The following is a 6,337-nucleotide window of genomic DNA, read 5'->3' as shown; positions in this document are numbered from 1 at the left end:
TATTCTTCCGAGTTAACTTAGTTAGTGGAGCTGCTATCCTGGAAAAATCCTGCACAAAATGCCTATAGTAACCAGCTAAGCCCAGAAAACTTCACACCTCAGTGACTGTTGTAGGCCTAAGCTAATCAGTTACAATCTCAATTTTCTTAGGATCCACTTGAATGCCTTCACTAGAAACCACGTGTCCCAAGAATGAGATGCTTCTAGCCAAAATTCACATTTTGAAATTTTGGCATATAGCTGGTGCTCCCTCAAAATCTGCAACACCATCCTCAAATACCACACATGTTCTTCCTCGGTCCGAGAGTATACCAAAATGTCATCTATGAATACGATGATAAAACGGTCCAGGAATGGCCTGAACACCCTGTTCATCAAGTCCATGAAGGCGGCTGGTGCATTAGTGAGTCCAAAAGACATCACCAAGAACTCATAATGACCATATCTTGTCCTGAATGCTGTTTTGGACACATCCTCATTCCTGATTCTTGACTAATGATAGCCTGATTGTAGGTCTATCTTGGAAAAGAATCTAGCCCCTTGGAGCTGATCAAATAGATCATCGATATGAGGAAGTGGACACTTGTTCTTCACAGTCATCTTCTTCAACTGTCTATAATCAATACATAGCCTCAATGACCCTTCTTTCTTTCTCACAAATAGAATAGGAGCGCCCCAGGGTGAAGTGCTTGGACGTATGAAACCCTTGTCCAAAAGCTCCTGTAGTTGCTCCTTTAGCTCTTTCAATTATGCTGGTGCCATCCTGTGAGGCGGCATTGATATGGGGTTTGTACCAGGCACAACATCAATGCTGAACTCTATTTCCCTTCCTGGTGGCAACCCTGGAAGTTCCTCAGGGAAGACATCCATGAATTCTCTGACAACAGGAACATTTTCCATGTTGATACCTTCTACTGATATATCTCTCACCAATGCCAAATACCCTTGACATCCACACCTCAATATTTTTCTAGCATTAATTGCTGACACCAAATTATATGGAGCCACGCTCTTGTCACCATCAAAGCTAAACTGTTCCACACCAGGTATGTAGAAATACACTTTTTTGTTCCTGCAGTCTAAAGTGGCATAATGAGTTGCCAACTAATCCATTCCCAAAATTACATCGAGATCTATTACTGGTAGATGAACCAAGTCTGCTGGGAGGATTCTTCCATCCACTATTACTAGACTACCCGGAAAAACTATATCTACATCTATGTTATCACTAAGCGGGGTAGCAACAGACAAAGGGCATTCTAAAGTTGTAGGGTTCCTACCCAATCTCATGGAAAATATTGGGAAGACAAATGAGTGTGTAGCACCCGGATATATCAACTCATAGGAATAGATTAGAATAATACCTGCCACAACTGCATTGGAAGCCTGAGCATCTTGGTGGGTCAAGGTGAAAACCCGAGCTTGACCCCTACCCTGCGTTGCAGAACCCTAATATTGACTTCTACCTGCAGACCTGCCTCCAAAGTCTCGTCCTCCTTGTCCTCGGCCCTATTGGCCACTGAACTGACTGCCTGCCATGCTGGAAGCACCAGGATATAACTGACGAGGAACATTTACAACAGAACCCTGTGACCCCATCTGTGGCTCACTGAACACTGGACATTCTCTAGGAAAGTGACCCTGCTAGCCACATCAGAAACATACTCCTGAACTCATCATACAGGGTCCTAAATGTCCTCTTCTACACTGTGTGCAAGGTGCAAAGGAGGATCCTGAACCAGACCAGGCTAATCGCCAGAATCTGTGATCACTACGGATCCGCACCACAGTCCTCAAGATTTGTGTTTAAAACCACCCTTCTTGTTGCTTCTACCTCTTCCTCTGTAGTGACTTTGGCCGCCACTATCCGTGGTACCCGTGTAGGGAACACCTGAAGAACCTTCTGCTCTATTCTTCTTTGCTCTTCCACTGTCATCTCCTGTATAGCTAATCTCAATCTGTCGGGCTCGATCAACTACCATATCAAAAGACTGATCAGACATCATGGCCAGGTTTGCATACCTCTTGTCCAGCCCCTTTAGGAACTTTTTTACCTTCATACTTTTTATAGCCACTGCTGTAGGGGCATACCTGCTCAGTTCCAGAAATTCTGTAGCATATTCATCTACAGATCTGCCATTCTGCCTTAAGGCCTCAAAGGCCCACTGCTTTTGATCTCTGAAACTTTCTGGCACAAACCTGTTGATAAACAGTTCCACAAACTGGGTCCAAGATAATCCCTCAATACGAGGTAGTACGTAGTCTGTCATCCACTGTCTTGGCACTGGCCCCAATACATGCTGCACACACTCTATAAGCCTCCTATCAGTCAACTGCAACTCTATCCTTGCCTGTTTGTAGGAATCCAAAAACCGATAGGCATTGTTTGGCACATCATAAGTACCAGGCACCAACTTCTTGAAATTAATTATTTGTTTGTAAGGTTCCCCTCTTGGTGCAGTGGGCTGCTGCTGTTGGGGAGGGTGGACCATATACTGTGCCATCATATCAATGGTTCTCTGCAATCCGGCTAAGGTAGCTGCCATTGGGTCCATGGGACCCTAAGCCATAAAAGGCTGATCCTGAACTGGTGGCAGCTGCTCTTCAACTTGAACAGCTCTAGGCCTCCTACCCCGCCTCCTCGGGGTAGGCACCTCATCCTGTGCCAACACCTCGTCAGGCACATTCGGTTCTAGTGCAGTAGCAGCTCTTTTGCTTCTACGCATTTTCCTGAAATTCAATAGCATTAGCCCACAAAATTTCAAAACAGCATGTTACACAGCTCTATAGACTTATATTTACACATAATTATATAAAGTAGAAACTAGAAGCAAAGATGAAAATGCAAGACGAATGTGGACCCTATTCTCCGCATGTGACTCCTATTAGACTCTTTCCAACACTTTAGACAATTATTCCCTATGAATCTGGAGCCTAAGCTCTGATACCACATTTGTCACGATCTAACCTATGGGCCGGATCGGCACTAGGACTTGGGCCAGCCTAAAGCCCCTGAGGCCTATAGTAAGCCTAACTATTCCTCAACCTAACTCTAAGGCCCATTTGGGCCCAATTTCAAGAATTCAATCGAATAGAGTCCGGCCATAAAATAGACCATTTAATGGGGAGTTTTTGACTCTCCCGACCTGTAAACACAATATATATATATATATATATATATATATATATATATATATATATATATATATATATATATATATTAAATTGGGGAGCTCAGCTCACCCTCCACATAATTAAAAGGTCATAACTCAAATGGGAGCTCAGCTCCCTCATCCAATCCCATCATGCATACAGTTAATAATCTTACAGGTCCAACATAACTTTTATTATACAGGCCCAAATAAAATAAGTGCTTCTAACACATGCAGAGTCTAAAAATTTAACTCAATGGTACAAAATAGATTAAATACTATCAATGGACCTACAAAGAAGAAGAGCAGGTTAGCCACAATAATAATCCTCCTGTAGCCTGGAAAAAATAGATGAACAAGAGTGAGCATTCGACTCAGAGAGTAAAATATCAATTTTAACCATAATCTCTATAGCTATCTAAAGCTAATGCATCCTGTGGAGTGAAATGCAACATCATCAATATTTTCATATCATAACAGCAAAAAGGCAATTTGGAGCACACACCCAACACTGTCAAACAATACATATATGGGAGCTGATCCCCTATACAGCCCTCTTAATCCAACCTCTGCTAGCGAGTGTCTCTCAAGCCGAATTTTCGCTTAATAAACCAAATGCGGGGTCCCAGTGAGTGTCTCTCAAGTCGTGTCTACCCCAAAGGACCGGGTCCCAGCGAGTGTCTCTCAAGCCGTGTCTACCTATCCTGTCCATATCCAATACCATACCACACGCATGCCACGCACACACACTGCTCCAAATTACCACAAACAACATTCAAGGCACTTCAACAATTATGAATGCAATATAAAACGTGCCTAATATTTAACTACATAGATACATATTTATAAGTGATGCATGTGCATACTTGAACATATAATAATATCGAAATTATAATTAAAATTAATATTTCACTCACATACTTAACCGAAGTCACTATGGTGGCTGGGCGGAGGAGGAAGGCTGTCCCGGCTCACCTGATAATTTTATTATAATTATTTAATATATTTGACTCAATACAAACTAAGAAAAGACCAAAGATGTCCTAAGTCATGCCGAAAATTCGGCAGAGTCTCCCCTATACCTAGAACCTACCCAACCTGTAAAAGGGTTTAAAATGTACTTCTCTATCCACAAACCATACACCCACAACTCAATCATATCACACAGCCCCTCTTGGGCCCATTCAAACAGTCAACAATCATAATATGAAAAATTACAGTTTAGTCTTTATAATTAACCCTTTTGCAAAAACTAGCCAAATGAGCTCTAAAAATTTTAAAACTTTACCCCGCGGTCTTTAGCAATATTACTAAGCTAATAAGAAAAGAATTATAATTTTCTAAGCTACCACGTATATTTTATGAATTTTTAATCCAATTCAAGCATTAGAAAATTAAGAAAAAGTAAGGTTCGGGTTTACCTATGCCGATTTTGACCCCTGGAACGCGCTCGGGATGTCTGACAACGATGGGGTAGCTAAAATCTTGACCCAATTCTAAGACTTCTTCGGTAGCGTGTCTGTCTGACCCAAAATTTACAGACCCGGGCAACTGTTAAATTTCCGCGAATTGAAGGTATCTACACGAAGCCCACAACATGAGGGTTAGTATATAATTTTTATGGAATTTTCTAAGCTCATTTAGTGCTCAGAAAAATAATACGAAGTTTCGCGGGACCCACCAAAAAACGGTGCCGAAAAATTTTGAAATTGGTATTGCTGTGAAGCTCTCGATGAGTGGAGCACTCCGGTACTCTTGGTTTTCTCATGGGGTTCACGGTTTGCTAGAAATTTAGCCCAAAAGTCGAAATGGGCTAAAACTTTTCGGACAAAAATTGAGCAAACCGCTCAATAGATTTTGGTGTTCTTGGTATTTATGGAAAGCTCTCGAGGTGTAGAAGAGTTTTGATATAAGACTAAGTCTGATTGGTGGCCGGATCAGCCGAATTTTGGCCGGGAAGGCAAAATGGCGTGCTGTGCCAAGGGGAGGTTTCGCGTGACTTTTCCGGCGACCTGGAGCGTCGGCCAGCGGCGGGGAGGGGCTGGGGTGGCCCGCCGGCGAGCTAGGAAAGCTAGGGTGGTGGCGGTGCGGCGAGAGTGGGAGAGAGAAAACGGGAGAGAAAGAGGAAGTGTCGGGCGCGTGTGCGAAGAAAGAAGAAAAAGAAATGGCCGGTCCGATTCGACCAATCCGATCCGGTCCTGTTCGATTTGGCCAGTCTGATTCAGGATATAAAATTTTGAATTTTTACTCTGCCTTGGGACCGAAAACGAGGCCAAAAAATTCCGAAAAAATTCTAAAAAACTCAAAAAAGTTTGTAGAGTCTAAATATATTTTTAGTTTGCCACGTGGTCTTTAAATTAATTTTTAAAAATCATCAACGTTTTATATTTTCAAAAAATCGAACCCGATTTCTAAAATCCGAAAAATTTCGAATAATTTCCTAGAATTTAAATAAAATAAAATATTAATATTTACTCATAAAATAATAAATTTAAAAATTAGGGGTGTTACAAAAAGAAAAGTCAATATTAAATTTTTTCTGTATTTATATAATTACCAAATATAGTCATCACACATTATCATGTTTTCTAATTTTTTACAGTAAAATCAATAACCATGTTTACTTTGAACGAAAATCAATACTTAAAAGTTTTTTCTCTCCCTTTTATATATTTTATAACTTTTATTTTTATTATTTTAAAATAATTTTATTATTATTATTATTATTACAAACAAAGAATAACTTATGGCCATTGATTTGAGAGTGACTGTCAACTTATTTGGTTAAAATTTATTACTAACGTTTTAGAGTTTTAATATATTAAATATCAATGTTAAAATTCTTTTAATTAAAGAATAATTTTTTTTTAATTAATAATGATTTAATGACCCTCTCTCTTGCTATATATATATATATAATTGCTAGGCAGTGCAGCGCTTGGAACCTTGCTTAAGATATTGCTTAGGGATAAATTTTGATAATTGTCCATCAACTTATCTAGTTGTAACATTACAGTCCCTCATTTTAAAAATGTAACATAAAACCCCATCAACTTTCAAATTTTTCACAGTAAAATCTCTCTAACATCCAATTACTAGTTTTTCAGTTAGACGCTAACCTGGACAGTTCCAGCATGGAGCTTAGTTAGTATTTCTCTTTTCTCTCTCAAGCCATGTGTAAATTA

This window comes from Hevea brasiliensis, chromosome 9 (genome assembly GCF_030052815.1).
Source record: "Hevea brasiliensis isolate MT/VB/25A 57/8 chromosome 9, ASM3005281v1, whole genome shotgun sequence".
Classification (NCBI taxonomy): domain Eukaryota; kingdom Viridiplantae; phylum Streptophyta; class Magnoliopsida; order Malpighiales; family Euphorbiaceae; genus Hevea; species Hevea brasiliensis.
The sequence above is the reverse complement of the archived record's forward strand: the minus strand, read 5'-3'. Positions refer to the sequence as shown.